This window comes from Crotalus tigris, unplaced genomic scaffold (assembly GCF_016545835.1).
Source record: "Crotalus tigris isolate CLP2741 ecotype Arizona unplaced genomic scaffold, ASM1654583v1 scf7180000024450.1299024, whole genome shotgun sequence".
Lineage (NCBI taxonomy): Eukaryota > Metazoa > Chordata > Lepidosauria > Squamata > Viperidae > Crotalus > Crotalus tigris.
The window spans coordinates 383,754-402,122 of record NW_024100619.1 but is presented as its reverse complement, the minus strand read 5'-3'; the positions used below and the strand labels follow the sequence as shown (position 1 = coordinate 402,122).

The 18,369-nt window shown below is 39.8% G+C and overlaps 1 protein-coding gene across 3 annotated transcripts in view; it reads right to left on the bottom strand.

Moving 5' to 3' along the window:
• Positions 1–16,982, bottom strand: part of DUSP8 (dual specificity phosphatase 8) — a 105,740-nt gene extending 88,758 nt beyond the window's left edge. For 2 of the 3 annotated variants that reach the window (XM_039332134.1, XM_039332136.1), the window contains exon 1: positions 16,654–16,982. The gene's annotated coding sequence lies outside the window, so the exon portion shown is untranslated. Of the gene's footprint in view, positions 1–16,399; positions 16,516–16,653 lie in introns of those variants that run through there. The other variant, XM_039332135.1, reaches the window with a different exon arrangement.
• Positions 16,983–18,369: the final 1,387 nt, after the last annotated feature.

Sequence of the window (18,369 nt, the reverse complement as noted above, 5' to 3'; positions counted from 1 at the left end):
CACGGACTCCCATGCCAACCTAGTGATAGTCCTAAAAAGTCCTGAGGTAATTAAAAAAAATCAGGCATAGTATAAACATGAAATAAAACTAAGGGTTGACATATGTCTTACCATCCCAGGACAGTAAGAGCACACCAATACTTAAAAGAGGGAGAAGTTTAACATGGGACCTAAATCAGGATTTTGGGGGCCGTTTTATCAGTTTATCAAAGCCACCATAATCCTCTTGAGTGCTTCTTAAGAACATTTCCATAATCCTTTAATCCCACACTTCTCTCTTGAATGGTAATAATGAACAGACAGACACAGGGAAGCCTGAATAAAAGTAATAAATCAGGAGATCCTGTGGTACAAGCTTAGGACAAGGTGGGCATCTAATTAAGACAGGTGTGAATTGGGAAGCTGTATAAATTGATTAATGAACAAACTACCTATTTTAAGGACAGCATTTGGCCCCCAGGGTGAACCAGGATGGAGGAAGACACAACAGAAATAATCATGCCAAGAAAGCATTAAGCTCCTTCAATATAAATGCTGAAGAGTAAAAAGAGGCAATAAAACTGAGGGAAGAAAACAGCATCTAACTTTACGGTTATATTGCCCATTTCCAATACCAGTACAAGGGACAGAGATTTCAGATAGTTGAAATTCTAGCCCACACTCTTTATTTCCCAGGCCAAGGACCCACCTTCTCTCTCTTCCACCTTCAACACAAACACCACTCAGAATTACAAACACCTTTTTTTACGTAGTAACACCTCCTATAACAGGGGTCTTCAATCTTGGCCCTTTTATGACTTGTGGACTTTAACTCCCAGAATTCCTGAGCCAGCATAAAAGGAGAAAATACGGCATGCAGGAAATGTCAGAGAACAACATTTATCAACCCTTTCTCCAAGGAGTACCTTTCAAAGATAAGGCTATATCTCCATCTTAGACACCACAGAGCAAATGCAGGCATTTAACAGGCTGGATTATTGCCCACAGGTTAAAATTCAAAAATGAGACCTTGCAACTACATTCCAAAACATCTGCCATGGATCTCTATTACTCTAATAACATTTAACATGAACAACTTAACAGTATCTCACTATACTGCAAATTTTCACACTCCTAGGAAAAGGTGATTAAATGAGCCTGGGACACTAAAACCCTCACAAATACATGCCAGCTGCCAGGCATCTTGAATTTTGATCACATTACCATGGGGATACTACAACGGTCATAAGTGTGAAAAACAGTCATAAGTTACTTTTTTCAGTGCCATTGTAACTTTGAACGATCACTAAATGAATGGTTGTAAATTGAGGACTATGTGTATTTCATCCCACAGAAGAATCTGTTTCGATAAATGGATTATCTGATGGCAAACATGGGCTTGATAGCTTCAGGTCTGAACACAATATTGACCTGAGCACATTAGTCTTTCTAGGTCAGACTCTCTTAAAACACTTGAAAAAAAAGCATCAGTCAAATGTTTCCTTCTTTTAGAAGTGAAAAGTCAGAGTAGGATAAACGAGACAAGGCAACTACAAAGCATGTATAGGGTTCTTTTCTACCCAGGACTAATAGTTATGGGAAATCTATGGTCCTCCAGATATTAGTAAACCATAATGAGCAGCAACTCCACGCAACATGGATAACTATAGGGATGCTGAGAGTTGTAGCAGCCGGCATCCACAGATATTTTATTTTTCATTCTACAAGAATGATAGGTTGTGAATTTAAACTACATTGTGGAGTCTACATGTAGCATCTGCTTCCTAGGACAGCATCTAAAAAGTAAAATATGTGGGGTCGTTGGTGCTCTCTGAGCTTGGTTGTTTTGTTGCAGATGTTTCATTACCCAAACTAGGTAGCAAGCTAGTGACTAGCACAGATCAGGTTACCTAGTTTGGGTAATGAAACATCTGCAAGAGGACAACCAAATTCAGAGAGCACCAAGGACCCCTCATTTCAATCCTGAGCTACAAATATTCACTTTTATTGGTAAAGTAAAATATACTTCCGCATGTCAAATATCAGAATAAAATAGCTATGGGGATGCCAGAAAGTAATTCTTGATTCAGCCTTCAAGAATGGCAGTTTATTATCTGTAGGATGGATTACCAAAAAAAGAGTAGCGGTTGGTTTAGAATCTGAAATGGTGGCAGGGTGGCTTAAACTAAGCAGCTATCTATTCTTATTAAGATGCAAATTGGGCATTGCAGAGGAAATCCCCCAACCATCCCTGCTTCTTTCAAGGGCTTAACAACTTGCTTTCTTACCACCCACTCAGTGCCTTATGAAAAATCCCCTCAAATCACAGCGCTACTACAGAATTATTCATATTTCTGCAGCACTGCCAATCAAGGGTGTAAGTCTTATTAAAGAATTAGCACCTTGCGTTTCCACAGCAACTTCAGCAGTGCCAGGCAACCGCTCTACCTCAGAGGCCAGGCAGAAGTTAATCAGGATTTGCAGTGCAGGTAGCCTGGCTCTCAGGTTTCTCAGTCAGTGAAACAACCTCTAGCAGCTGGAACATCTGGTGAAATGATCCAAAATGTAAATTACCACCCTGTTAGAGGTAGCCCACTTTAAGCTAAGGTGGTCTGCTGGGGGAATTTAATATATCTGAGGGATTTTCTCTTGGCTTGTTCTCTTTTCTGACTGGTCCCTACAATATCTTTGGCTGGCTGTAAAGTGAAACCAATGTTCTAAACAAGCACCACTAAAGGAAGCACACGGCATATCATCTGCATATTTATAATGCTTTTTATCATACTTGACAGGGAAACTTGGTACATTAGAGGATGGAATGCAAGCCCAAAAGCTGACATACGTTATATAAGTATTTGCTGTGATGAAGTACTAGGCTTCTAAATGGAAGAGAATAGCATGATCACTCTCCCCTGATCCAATTCAAGGATAGATACATAGACCAAAATCTATAGCCTATATAAAATTTAATTTCTCTTGACTAAGGATATCCAGGATTGCTTTGCAAAAGTTAATTAGCACTGACATTTTCAATTATGTGGAGTTATGGGCATGAGAAATACTAGATGATACACTACTGTATCTTATATAATTCCAGGTATAAATCTGCTTACATTATGGAATATACTCTAACTGCATTTATTCATGTTTCATACAGTTTTTTGTGTCTTGTCTCTTTTTTTCACTTCAGGATAATCCTATAAGGGTCACATTTGTGTGAAGATTGGCTATATAAATTTGATAAGTAATCAATCCCTGCTTTCATATTACACCCTAATTTCTGCTGTTCTCTTTCAGTATACAAAGGAACCCAAGTTTAATAGTGAAATATTATAAGAGAAGTGAATGTATCAGCACTTAAGAGATAGCAAATTTATGCTGTATGAGCTTACTCATAGAATAACTGAATTTTAATTTGACACTAAAGAATAGCCAGTAGAGGCTATTATCCAAGTCAATCACTCCACACATAAAAGTTTGTAAGAATTTTAGACACATTACTATTACCCACAATGTTACTTTTAGATACATTGTTAGTGTCACAAGTCTCACAATGTCTCTGCTAAAGACTAGGGCACGGGTAGGCAACCTTGGCTCTTTTATGACTCGTGGACTTCAACTCCCAGAATTCCTGAGCCAGCATGGCTCAGCTTGGAAACCTCTCCGTCCCCTCAGCGTGGCTGGCTCAGGAATTCTGGGAGTTGAAGTCCACGAGTCATAAAAGAGCCAAGGTTGCCTACCCCTGGACTAGGGCTACTGTGAAAGAGTCCGACATATACAGCTTCACTGGGTCTTGGAGAGATGGGGATATCTGACAGAAGCAGACTATGGATAAATGATCTGGGGACAAGGCTACTTGGTATTTCTACTAATTCACCCCTGAGAGCGCACCTCATGTTTGCTTCAACCTGATGGGATTCTTGGGTACATAGGCTGACTCATAGACTAAGAAAGCTCTGTGTTAATCAATCGGTAGTTTGGGCAGATGGAAGTCATTTAAAATATAAATACAGATATCTGACTTTTGGAATTTTTGAGCATGACAGTCCATCCTTGTGAATGCCTCTCCATGCTAGTAAATAGTCAGAATGGGCTAAGGGACTTTTAAGAGAGTCAGGTCTACCCATATGCTAACATGATAGATCAGTTCAACTGACTAAGCAAGATTTTACTGAGTGATAAGTGGTATTGCTCTGATCCCAGATTGTTTTGTCTAAATAAACCCTTCTTTTGTCCATCTCATTCTGCATCAATTCATCAACATGGTTAACCTAGGAATAAGTGAGAGGCCATTCCAAATGTGATATCACTCTGACTTCCCAAATTTCTTAAACCAATCCCAAAGACTTACTGAAATGTTCCACAATTATATGACAAACTAGATATATGTACCACTTAGCTGTTAGGTGCTGCTAATGATCTGATAGCTTCTTGAATACATGTACTTGTTAGCACTATATTTTTTTCCAAAGAATAAACTATCTAGAAATCTGGAGAGATTTTGCTTATGACACCATCTTTACATGAGGCATGAAGGAGAAAGAGCATCTGGCATTCAGATGTTGGGGCTAATATTATAAAAGGCACCATCCTCATTTTTAGTTGAGAATTTACAGTTTAAAAGCAAACTCATACCCCTGGGGCAGTGTTTCTCAACTTTGACAATTTTAAGGCATGTGGACTTCAACTCCCAGAATTCCACAGCCAGCACTGCTGGCTGTGGAATTCTGGGAGTTGAAGTCCACATGCCTTAAAATTGTCAAGGTTGAGAAACACTGCCTTTGGGGAATGGGAAACCAATTAATTATTCTTGTTCCTCCACCCATATGTGGAACAATAATTACTGTACTGCAGAATTAATGAAAAAAATTATTCTGTTGTTCCTACCTTTTTTTAAACAATTGAGACCAAGATTAACAATTTCAGAGGGACTACAATATTCCAGCTGGCAAAAAGGATCAGCCCTTAAGTCACTTTGATTGGGAAAGAAGAAACAGAAGATGTCAGTGTGTGTTTTCAAAAACAATTTAGAAGTCTGTATCTTTCAGGCCATACATCACTTTGACCAAGATTTTTCTCAATAACCTATTTCACTCCGGAAGACTATTAATTCTACTGTGAATGATTATTAAGACATTTCTAGCATTTGTCTTCAATTCTGAGAACTTCCAGAGGACCAGCTTTTTTTTCTGTTGGCCATATCTTGTATTCTCACACCTGAAATAAAGCATTCTGATAAGTTAAATAACCATGCCAATTGCAGGGGTGAGCATGCTTATTTCTCTGACAAGGAACAGAAAGCCAATCTTAACTTCATTTATTGGCCAATAGATAAGGACAGAGATGGTTCAGCCAATCAATAGCTTGTTCTTGGCCACAAATTGAGTGTATCACTCATCTTCTTCAGTTTTGCATTAAAAAAAATATCTCCCACCGTAGTATAAAAAGCCAACAGCAAGCCTCCCATTTGTCTGCCACTGTCACGTCTGAGGTATCAGGACCATACATCAAAATCCAGTTAAGCTGATTTATTGATCGTGCCTGTACACCAGTAGTCCCCAACCTTTCTGGCTCTGTGGTGGCGGCAGTGGGGGAGGGGAGGGTTTTGTGCCCATCACTTGAACAAATGGAGCTTTGTGTGCTTGCCTGCTCACCCACTTGCATGGTCCAGATTGCAGACTAGGGGTTGGGGAACCCTGCTTTACACAATATCTTATCAACTAACTCAGGGGTAGGCAACCCAAAACACTCAAAGAGCCACTTGGACACGTATCCCACTGAAAACAAAACACTGGGAGCCACAAAACATCTTGACGATGTTTCGACGAGGTCCCACTTGTCATCTTCAGGCTGGAATCTTCGGCTTTGTGCTTGTGCGAGCAAAGTGTGATCAGAGCTGCCGTCTTTCTATAAATATTGGTGGTGGTGTGTAGAGTGCTGGCTTAGTTGCTGTAGGAGGGTTGGTTGGCTGTGTTGGAGTTATTGTTTGTGGATTGTTTGGCTGTTTCATAACATCCCGAGTAGCTGAGGTGCTGGCTGTGTGCCCATTAGTCTTTTGTATTGTAACAACCTGGGTAATGGGTTGTGGGATGACATCCTGAGATTTAGTGTAGTGATATCCTGAATTCTGTGTTGCACCATCCTGGGTGGTAGGCTGTGTTGTAACCTCCTGAGCTTTAGCATTGTAACCTCCTGAGTTGTGTGGTGTGATGTCCAGGGCAGAAGGCTGTGAAGTAACATAATGGGCTTTGGTTTGGCTCTGAGTTTGCGGTCTAGCTCTGTGTTCATGGCATGTATCCGTTTGCTTTGTGTGGGGGTCAGAGGGAGGTGCAGCAGCTGGTGATGTTGTTGTGGTTTGGCTTCTGGATGGTGGTTGCATTTCATCTGAGGGATGGGTTTGAGCTTGGAGAGCCGCATGCAGCTCCAGAGCCACGGGTTGCTGACCCGTGAACTAACTGGACAGCACTAAATTGCAGTAGATAAGAGTCAACTGAACTCAAGGGGGTTTGGATTTAGACTTTTTGTGAGAATATTGGCTGATTACCCTCTTCACTCCACCCCTAGAGACTGCCTGTCCTTCTCTTACAGCAATGGTTCTCAACCTTTTTAATGCCGCGACCCCCAACCAATTGTAAGTTGAGGACTACTCAACCGGTTGTAAGTCGAGGACTACTCAACTGGTGCAGCACCGTTTGCAGAATGGGAATTTTGGCAGGCTCAGCAGGGCAGCCTGGACAATTCCTATTGGCTTTTGAAAGCCAATAGAATTAGACTCTATTCAAGAGAGTCTATTCTATTGGCTTTCAAAAGCCAATAGAATAAAAGGGAGTAGCACAGCTAAGGAAAAGGGGAAAAAAATGGCAGACTGCACTGTTTGGCGACCCCCGTGAAATGGTCATTCGACCCCAAATGGGGTCCCGACCCACAGGTTGAGAACCACTGTCTTACAGCCACAATCGCATTTGTGTTTTGGTAATAGAACTATTTCATTGTAGCCATGCTTCCTTTCCACTAAGGTGGGATACAAGAACTGGGCGAGTGAACAGTTAGTGAACCAAGCAAAACTCACTGCTTGCAAACATAACTTTTTAAGAAAGTTGAATGGTAATCTTACATTTGCTCATGATAGTTTAGAAACCTGTAAGGGGCATGGGGAAAAATCATGCACACTGTTCTGAGCTTCTGTTTGAAAGTTTGCCAGCAGCACAATACAATTCTATTTTGTCAATGGCAAGGATTTAAGCTTGTTATGTAATGGCCATTACACGATTGATCACTTGGCTACAGCATTTCTATCTGCTTTGAAGCAGACATGAGTTCATCTGAAGGCTTACATTTGAACCTTTGTTTACATGATTGCCTATTGCGTGTCTTACACGCAATTGCTACTGTAGAGAATATGTCATGTTTGAATCAGATTTAATTATGCAATGTTTTCATCTTACCTCATCTATACTTTGCTGTGGCACTCAATTGTAGCATTTCGGTAGAATTAGAGTACGGTTGCTAAGAAGTAAAATTTATACCAAAATCGGGAGGGGGGGAATCCCCACACCTTCTGTTTCAGTTCTTTCACTTGTTGTGGAAATAAGAGAACTGTGCAAGCCTTTAAAACTGTTCAGAAGGAGGTTACAGAATAAATGCAAGCATAAGCATAGCATCTCTTTAGACAGCTCAAGATTTTTAGGATTCCATATGAGCCTGGAAGAGACAAAGCTGCTTTAAGGAGCTTTATTAAAGATATCTTCAGTCTTGCATGAAAGCCTGCAAAAAGATGTGACTGTTTTAAAAAGAGGGTATTCGCCACCAGAAGTTCAAAAAATGTACAGCCCTGGGAAATAATTAACAACTTCACAGGCATAGCATGCTAAGCCATGATTTGCCTCACTGGTTTGATGACTCTGCCTTAATTGCCAAGATCTAGGTAACAGACTAAGCACAAACAATCAAAGCATATTTTCACTTATCAATATTATACGAATCAGCATAAAGTAGCTGGACTGTGTGTTAGTGAATCAAAAGCTAATCTAATCACAATGAAATGCTTCACTTTTAGTGAAAGAAAAGGTAATTTATATGTCTTGTTTCTCTAAATACAAACAATGGATATGCTCTTATTGAAACATCAGTTAGAAACAGTCACAATTTTTATTCTTATTTTGCTAACTTTGGCTGATGGCCAGACATTGCCAATGTTGGCACCTCCAATAATCCATATTTAAAAGAACAGCTCATGCATTAAAGCCATTCAAAAAGTAGCCAACCAAAATTAGAGGAATGATAGCAAGGCAACTATTCAACTATCTCCTCAGAAGCCAACAAACAATAATCAAAATTACTGTAAAACAGATCAGTACTTCTAAGGTTCAAGGGACAAAAGTTGCATACAAATATGCTATTAAATTCAGATGAAGCCAAAATATCCTAAATATTGCAATTGAATGTCTGGTCCTAATGTCACTTGAAAGGGGATGGAGAGGAAGCAGAGAATTCTTGCTCCTGCTTTATCTATTTCACTGGATTTTTAATACTGTACTGACAAACGCTTCCAAGAGCCAGGAAGTTAGAAAATTGTGTAAGTAACAAATGCAACATTTCTTATTGCAAAAAGCAGTAATGCTTTACTGCAATAAGAAGAAATACCAGCACTATCTGTATCTTTATATTTCTGCTATTTTAAAATGCTCCAAATAGCTGTATGTATGCAGTTGTATGTATGCAGTTGCTTTATTAACTATATTTTCTCCTCCTCTTCTCATTTCAACTTGATGGCGATGGATGCAAAACTCTGGAATCTTATTCTCTCAACAGTCCATTAACGTTACTGTAAGAAGCCACTCCACGTCTATAGGAAAATTGCCAAAGGCTGCCTATTACATTTTCAAAAGCATTTTATCTTTGCAAGGGCATCTGCTTTCAGTTTTCCCTAACATGCCAGAGAAGTGAATAAGCCAACTATAGCAAAATCAGCATAAATGCCCCATGAAGGCTTCCTTATATTGCTACAAAATAAAGTCTTGGTTCATCTAACTGCTCAAGTTGTAAATAAATAAACACACTAAAACAAATCTTACATCCCTGTGACTTTATTAGCTCAGCTGCAAAGGTTAAGATTTCAGCAATGATTGGAAATCAAACCCTAATTTTGTATATACATTATGCAAATACCCATCATGGTCTCCAAGAGGAGCAAGATGGCTGACATCATGCAATCAAACCCCATCCCTTTTATGTACATAGCATGTGACCCTTTTATTAAGTTAAAGATTTATACCCATAGACCAAAAATATGTAAAAAAGGGGTTGGACTTCAACTGTACATTTGTAGCTGCCATATTGCATCTTGATCCATATTATATGAAGACATGCTTAACAAGCTTTCCCTAACCTTATCTTCCTCAAATGCACAGAATTACAATTTCTACCATCCTGCAACAATATCATCAAAGAAAGATCTCCTCAAAAGATATACTTAGGCATATTAAAATATAAGCAGCAGGCTTTCATGGACTGTAAGGGAGTAAGTGTGATATTCGGTAGTCATTAAGGAATGAAGCTAGAAACTGGGAATCTATGAGTTTTAGTCATGTGTTAGACATGAAGTCAACTGGTGAACTTGGGCCTGTCACTTTCTCTCAGTCTTGGGAAGGAAGCAATGGCAAACCACTTCTGAAAAATCTTGCCAAGAAAATTCCAAGCCTTGTCCAGGTAGCCATGACAGGTCAAAAACTGATTCAAAGGAACCAAAATAAAAAGAGTTGCTTATTAACATGCTTATTAATAGAACAAATACATTTCACCATGTAAGACCCCCCTTGCCTTCTTAAACCCAACTCAACCCACTAGAGGCAGCAACCAATACATTTAAATAAACAAAGAATTCTCCATATTAAAATTGATGCACCATTTTTTTCTGAACTATCAGTTATATGCATAACCATTAGCAATCTCTAATTATACAATGAGTTCTTACCCAGGGATCCCCAAACCCCCGGTCCATGGAACAGTACCGGTCCATGGCCCATTGGGAAACAGGCTGTACAAGCACTGGGTGAACGCGCAAAGCTCCATTTGTGTAAGCTGCGAACTTGTGCATGAAATTATCCCCTCCCCCCACCGCTGCAGGTCCGTGGTGCTAGAAAGGTTGGGGAACCATTGTTCTGACCAGTTATGTTACCTTGTCCTTTCTACTTCAACTTGAATGGCTCTTTAACAGAATTCACCTTCTCTTTCCAAAATTTAGAATCAGGCAAAGAAACAGGAAAGAAGTATGTCATGGGAACATCAGCTTCAGTTTTAATCTTCCCACATATTAGGATGCAAGACACTACAAACCTTTCATAGTTACCAAATGTGCTGCAATATGCAAAGTTTATGTGCCGCCCACTATGTCAGCAACAGAACTATTGCATATTTTTCACAAATACTCAGTAATCTGACTATAAGTCAGAAAGAACTTATAAATATGATGCCTTATTTAAATATCATGCACATTTTTTCACTATCTAAAAGCTCAATGAAATTTCATGTTAAGATGGCACATGAATACATTTTGTCTTCTCTGCTCTATCAAAAAATACAGTATTCCATACAGTAGCTGCTATTCTAAATATCTTAATCACAGCAGCTTTCAAAACATAAAATGAAAAGTCTGGGATAGGAGATGTGTAAAGGGCCTGCCTAGAGAAGTTTAAGTACCGCTTTATAAAGCCTTGGTAAGACCACACCTGGAATATTGCATCCAGTTTTGGTCATTACAATATAAAAAAGATGTTGAGATTCTGGAAAGAATGCAGAGAAGAGCAACAAAAGAGATTAGGGCTGGAGGCTAAATCATATGAAGAATGGTTGGAGGAATTGGATATGTCAAATCTGGTGAAAGGGTATGTCTAATCTGGTCTAAACTGGGATGACATGATAGCAGTGTTGCAATATTTGAGGGACTGCCACAAAGAAAAAGGGATCAACCTATTTTCCAAAAAACAAGCAGAACCAGAAGCAATGGATGAGAACTAATGAAGGAGAGAACAAACCTGGAACTAAGGCGAAAATTTCTGACAGTGAGAAAAATTAATCAATGGAATGGGTTGCCTTCAGATGTTGTGAGTGCTCCATCACTGGAGGTTTTAAAGAAAAGATTAGGCAGCCATTTGTCCAGAATGGAATAGGGTCTCCTGTTTGTGCAGGGGGTTGGACCAGAAGTCTTTCAAGGTCCCTTCCAACTCTGTTATTCTGTTCTGTTCTATTCATTCATTCCATCCTGCTCAGTCAGTAAACCTAGAGTGATTTCTCAATCAATCCTAATTGACTATATAGAAACACTACAATGAATAGTTTTAAGGAGCAAACTGTCTTTATACTTCCCTACACCACCAACTTTACATAGCATATACATACAGACTGCCAGGGACAAGCAACCAGGAGCCAGGATAGAGTTCGAAAGCACTGTGAGTTTATTCCATCCAACCTATACACAATAATCTGATCTACTAACATTCAAGGCAAATTGGCGCCAGATGACAGTTAACAGACATCGGGGTGTCTGTGGACTTAGGTCTCTTTCAGGGGCTTAGGGACTGCAGACTGCTGATGCATTTGACCCTATCCTCAAGTTCCATATGGTCATCTCTTATACACACTTACACTAAAAAGCAACAACAGAGTTACTTTTATGTAGGTACAATCTGAATTTCATATGTTGCTGAACTTTAGATCCAATCAGGCCCAGCTACAATAATCAATAGTAAGCAATGCTCAGAGTAATAGTTCAACACTAGCTGAAAGACCATGGATTCCTCACCCTGATGACTTGGAAATAAGTCCCATTCTGTTCAATACAATTCATTCCAAGTTATTTATACATACAATTACAGTTTAGAAAAAGGTGATATTTACAGAGATAGTGTACAATTTATAATTAGATTGTTGGATTCATAATGGTAAGCTATGAGCTTAAATATCAGCTTAATTGTGAAATTCAGCTCACTGAATAATTTACTGTACAGCAAAATACAAATAAACCAAAGTGTTATCTTAATCATCTGATGTTATTGTTGTCACCCATATTAATCTCATTCACAGAGCAGACAACAATGGGGAAATAACTGCCAGAATAACCTAAAATTGGTGAATGTGTTTATTAAGATGCATCAGAATTCACAAGCGTTTTGAACTTTCAGAATTCTTCATTTGGCAAATTTAAAGAGCAAGGCTTAGGAGTTCTTGAAAACTTTCTATCCTATGTGTGGGTCAGACCTACAATCAGAGAATCATGCTTACACAATCTGACATCTAAATCCAAAAAGGATTATTTGTGGCTAAAGTGACATGTAGAATGATAGCCAGTAAATTGGTCCAGAAACCAACCATCTGATTTCTATTCAAAGTTCCAAAGAATGAAAACTGGAGAATGAGAATAAGGTCCAATCAAGAGTTAATATGCTAGAAAATCTAAGGCACAAAGTATAATAACAAGCTACTTCCAAAGAGCTTTATAGTAAAGACCCTATTAGCACTTCCTTTACTCAACTTTTACTCATTAAGCCTGATCTATCTGCAAGTTCATCTAAATATTCTGTAGATTTTTCATGCCCAATGTTGTCTTCATACATGTAAGAACTCAGATGGGTTCCTTTTCATTTGGGCTAGATGACATCAGTGGGTGAATCCAGGTCAGTGTCTTGATCGAAACAATTTGAACTAGTAGAAAGTGATTCTGGCTCAAACCCTGTGATAGTTTGGTGTAACAATCTTACCTACAGTATATTATAGTTCATTGCACAGTCAACCAGATGTTCAGATTGGATTTGGCATTTTTATCCAGCTATTGATTCCTTCCCAAGGGCTTGGATAGGCGGATGTGGATGCTTGATGGTGTTATATGTATCATCACAGGATGTAAGCTGTTTTAAGTAATTGACTGATGTTGATTTTGTCAATACCAATGGTGTTCAAGTGGTGCTCCAGGTGTTTTGAGATTGCACCCAAGGCGCCTATTAGTATTGGCACTACCTTTGCTTTCCTTTGCCAGTCGTTCTATTTCTATTTTGCAGGTTTTTGCATTTTGTTATTTTCTATTACTATTGTGATGATTATTGTTATTTTATATTCTGAAGAACTGAGAAGATACCACAACACTATCATACTTGTGCTATTTTGCTTAGTCCTAATAAAGCTATATTACCCAACTGTGGAATCTGCATTTTTCTCCTAGCCCAACATGGCTATAATTCCTTCTTTTGTCTGAATATAAAGAGGTTTTATTTTAGATGTTTGTTTGCTTGAGTGCTTGATTTTGTTCCAGTTCTATATTGGTTCAAATATTTATCAGAGAAAAACCAAACTACTTGAGTCTGCTTAACAAAAATGGAATTCTTGTTAAAAGAAAAAGAATCGATCAAAACTCAACCTCATTTTATGTGTAGGGAGTCATTCCTGATTACGCTTTCTCTTCTATTGTGTCAAAAAAAATCCTCCACCTTTGCTCAGTCTTATTTTAGTTAGAATCTAAATGCTCTAGGCCACTTGCATTGCTGTAAAATACGTTCTTCATTGCTACAAAAGAAATGCACACTAATAAAAATGCCTCTAGATTGTCCTTTGTCTAGCAACTGACTGGGCCTTTGACTGCCACAGCATCAAACTGAAAGTTAGGAAATGTTTACCAGAAGAAGATATACTATCACAAAGGAAAATGGATTTCTTGCCTAGCTGGGATATTCTGCAGGTGAGGCAGCAAGACATCTAGACTCCCATTGTCTCTTACGATTCAATTCTCTGTGCACATTCTAGGTCTGAATCTTTTTGGAATTGGGGTGATCTCTCTTGGTCAAGCCTTTCTTCCTGACAGATACACTGCAGCCCTGGTGACTGACACTGCATGCAAATGAAGTGTAAATCATGATACACACACCCGCAAATTATACCAACATTGTATTGCTTTTTGAATAACCATACAATATCATGGCTTTTTTCCCAATGTACACTTCTCCAGCCGACCGGTCATTTCTACCTGCCTGCCTGAGCAATCAGAGATCTTATGCTCTTCTCGACAGATTAAAAGGAAAGGCAGGGAGGAGGAAGGGGAGCAAGCAGAGAATGGGAAGCATCAATGAAGCTGTGTCTTTTGCAATCCACATCTGTAATAGGACTGAAAGAGAAGTGGACTGCTCTCCTGTATGGAATCCTCAGAGCCCTTTGGGACTTTATGACTAGACTAATTCCTGCAACCATTCTTCATTTTGCCTTTGGCAGAATACACACCAGTGTGCACATGTGTATAATCTTTGATAAAGGTTGATTGCAAGTATTCAGAAAGACAACAGAATGCAACTAGAAGTAGGTGCAGTGTAGCTAAAAACTTCTTACTCCATGATATCTTTCACATGCATGCATGCTCACTAGACAAATACGTAGAATTGCACAGAGACAAATACATACATTCATTCAGGCTTGCATATTCACATGCAAAATGAGTCAGCTGACCCATCAAATTTCTTGCTGTTGCCTGCTCAGCACACTTCCCTGGTTTGGATGTACACAGGCTTTTTAAGCTTCCTGACAAAGGGGCTTTTCCATCAATAGTAGTAAAAGTGCTGTTTGAAATGTCCAAATATGAAATATATTAAACTACACAGGGCAAAATGCATGTTGGGTTTAAAAATAGTTGGATTTTTTTATTTACTTTCCCCCCCTTTTCTACATCACCACAGTGTATCAAGGTCAGCCATGAAATCATATTTCAGAGTCAGCCTGATTTAGCAGCTTGAATGATCTGAATCACATCCAATCTTTCATTCAGGAACTCAAGGGACCCTCAACAGTGCTCCTTCTTCCTATTTTTCTGAACAACAAACTAATGGGGTAGACGTCACCAAGACAGATAAACAGAAAGAGAGAATATGGCTGGCTTGAAGTTGTCCACAGAGCTTCTGTGACTAGTCTTTCAACTCTTTAACCATCTGCCTACACACACATTAAATCAAAATCCAAACCTCTACTCACCTCTACTATTTATACCTTCTCCTGTAAGTTTGGAGGTGTTTTAAATTCCTTAGGTGTTCTATAATTCTAAAAGATAAAGGGTGGTTCTTTGGAGGCATATTGCAGCCAAATTCTAGTTTGTAAAATCTAGTTAATGTGGGGCTTCCCACTGCATTTTTTTTCATAATTCAGTGGGAATTCTGCAAAAACTAATATTCAATTAAACAGTTGCAGAATTTTAGGAATTATTTGTTATGGTTCATTCTAAGGTTACAAATTAATTAAAATCAGAACTTCATCTTACAGACCATGAAGCTGAGAACTATGCTCTGTAGCTATGAAACAAACACTAACCAACTTTTGTAAAAGGAAAATAAAGACAGGTCTATTTATTTATTTATTTTAAAAAAACCTGCTGAAAAGGCCTGGTTGTTGTAGAACTATAATATATTAGGTGAACCGGGGCCTTTAGTATCTTTAGTATCCCAATTTTCCACCGCTATTCTTCTTTCTTACAAGAAGGACTTCAACCTGGTCCACATTTTTGGGTGCCAAATCTTAGCAGACTTCAAGAATGCTTCTTTACCCTGACCCACCACGAAAAAGTTTCTCCCTGGGCTTTGCTGAACCAGGCACAAGACAAACAAGGGTGCAGAGCCTTAGTAAGAATCTTTTGCTCCTAAACGGGGCTACATGGGGCAGTCCGTGTTTTGGAGTAGTCAAGGCTGACTCACAGTACAAACATGGTTGCTGGCAAGAGCCCTGGCTCCAAATGCTTTGTGGTAGGAATGGCTTTCAACTCTCTTTAATTCATTATTTATTGACTTCTCCTAAAGACACCAGCAAGTGAAACTTCGCAGGCACCCGATTCCTTATCTCCAATTCTCTGGGGACTGAGCAAACTATTGGTAGCATCAGGAACACTGCCAGCCCGATGAAACCTCCCACCTCCCAAGAACATCAGAGCCTTCAAATTTCAGCATCCAAAAAGAGAGTTTGAAACTCGTCTTTCTTTGGGCTTTTTTCCCCCAAGCCTTGCGTCATAAACGACAATAAAGGGGAATAGAGGCTATACAATATACATACCTGCCACCCTCAACAACATCTTCAGATCTTTTTTTTTTTTTTAACTGACCCCGACTACATAACCTGTCTCTTTTCCCCCACCCCTCCTCTTTAACCCTCCTTTTATTTCAACACACGTCATAAATATGCGATGGGTTGGTTGGAGGTCTGTTTTCTCCGCATCACCGCGATCGTTGCTGCGGATTTGCGAATGCCTGCAAGAGGGTTCCTACTTGATCCTGCAGGAATTGTGCATTAAACGCACACACGCAAACTCCACCACCACCAAAGACCTCCCCACCCCCACCCTGCCCGAACAAACTTCCTCGTACAGGAAAAAAAAAAACAATAACCACAGACCAAATTCACGCACCGTCGCAGATTAAACAGAACCCAATCTGCAGCCACATTTCATCCCAGTTTCCATCTGCGGCACGCAGGAGGCGGCGTTTGGGTCCTGAGGTAATGCAGCACATGCACAGAAAATCCTTGTCAGGTTCCCACAAGATTTCAGACCCGCAAAATAGCTATGGTACTGCAGTGCTCTGCGGGATGATTAAGCCCCCCCCCCGCTCTACTATCCGCAGCTCCCATTCAAGGCAACCCTTAATAGGTGGGAACACTTACCCGCCTGGCACTTCCTCCGCAGCCCAAGATCAAAGCCCCTGCAGCGCTCCGACTGGTTGCCAAATTCTGCACATTCGTCAGGATGATTAACCACAATTACGAGAGGATCTGATGGGAACAGCTTTGAAAGGCTTGGGCAAGCGCTGAGAATGCAAGTTCTTAGCCTTCTGCAAACACAAACACGCAGCCACACCGAACTGCGGTCATTATGCCAGCCGAGGAAACTAGGGAGCAGGCATATTCCCGCACCGAGGACGCGGGCGGGCGGGCGCGCGCGCGCTGTGTATTATGTATGTGTGGGGGGGGGATAGCACAGATAAGCGTTAACAGGGCTGAAGGATCCAGGAAGACAGAAGGTTGCACTTTAGAACTAAAAATGAACTGAGGATTAGGTCATGCCTTGAAAAAAAAGCACCTGACGTCATCCCCAGCCAATCAGAGAGGGAGGCTCAGGGGCAGGATGACGTCAGCCTCTGATCCTGGGCTTTGGGTGCAGATTAAAGAGAGACAGGCAGGCAGAATTGCCTTTTAAAAGGGGCGATGGGCTGATTTTCTTTTTGTGCTTCATTCCCTTTCAGTTTTGCAAGCTCTTAAAAAGGAAATGCCCTGGTGTCGGGGGAGGGAGCGGGTGCAGAGGAATTGTAGCAACCTAAAACAAATCTCTCATTCTGAATCTACATGTCATTTATTGTTGCAAGAAGGGAGGGTAGGCTTACTTCGTTGGCACATAGATAAATCCTGCTGCTGGAAAGAAAAACTGAAAATTGCTCCCTCACTTCTTTCCACAGTGCTCAAAGGAAAGGTGGATTGATTGCAAAATGAATTAAGGTGTTTTTTTTTTCAACTCCTCTGAATTACAGAGATGGACTGAGTAACTTCCAATAGGAATACATAACCCTGGTACTGAAATTTCTGCCATGCCTTTGATGTGGAAAATAGCCACCAAATACTGGGTAGATGGCCACTTCTTAGTAGAATAGGCTAGAAACCAAACAAAAGAGTACAGTAGTGTTATACTGCTATTAGTTGTATTGCATAATTGTGTAACCTTATTGTTCTGCTGCTCCTGCCATAAACAATAATGCAGGTGATAGTCTCACACAATATCTGTTATTTTATTCATATCATATCCAGGACTGGCTTTTAGTGAGCAAACTCCCTGTGTTCTATCAGCACCCCCTTCCCGTTGTAACTAGTATCCATTCCCTCCTTTGTCATTTCAGGCTTTGTTGCTCCTTTCCTTCCCTGGGTGATACATGTCAGAAATATATGCAGTCAGGAAAACTGTATCTGAGATTTGTACACTTAATCCTATAATACTCTTAATCCAAAAAGCAGATAAATAAAAGGGAATGAGTAGATGTGATCTCTCCCAAATTCCTGTCTTGTGTAGGCTACAGTTTAATATATGTCTTTCCTCCCCTCCTTTTAGATGTATGGGCTTTTAATAATAGTAATTTCTGAGGAGAAATGTCTTAATATTACACCACATCCAATCGGCTCCTTATCTGTTCTGAAAAGACTTGCTCAAGCTTTTCCAGTTCTTTCTCAGTCATCTACTTTTCCAACAAGTGTATATTTTCAAGCAATTATGTAGAATTAATGACAACACACTTTTCAAATTTCACCATAAAAGGTCAGGAAAATCATATGATCTACAGCATAGGTGTCAAACTCGCTATGTCACGTGACGTGTCGCGACGTATCGCAAAATTT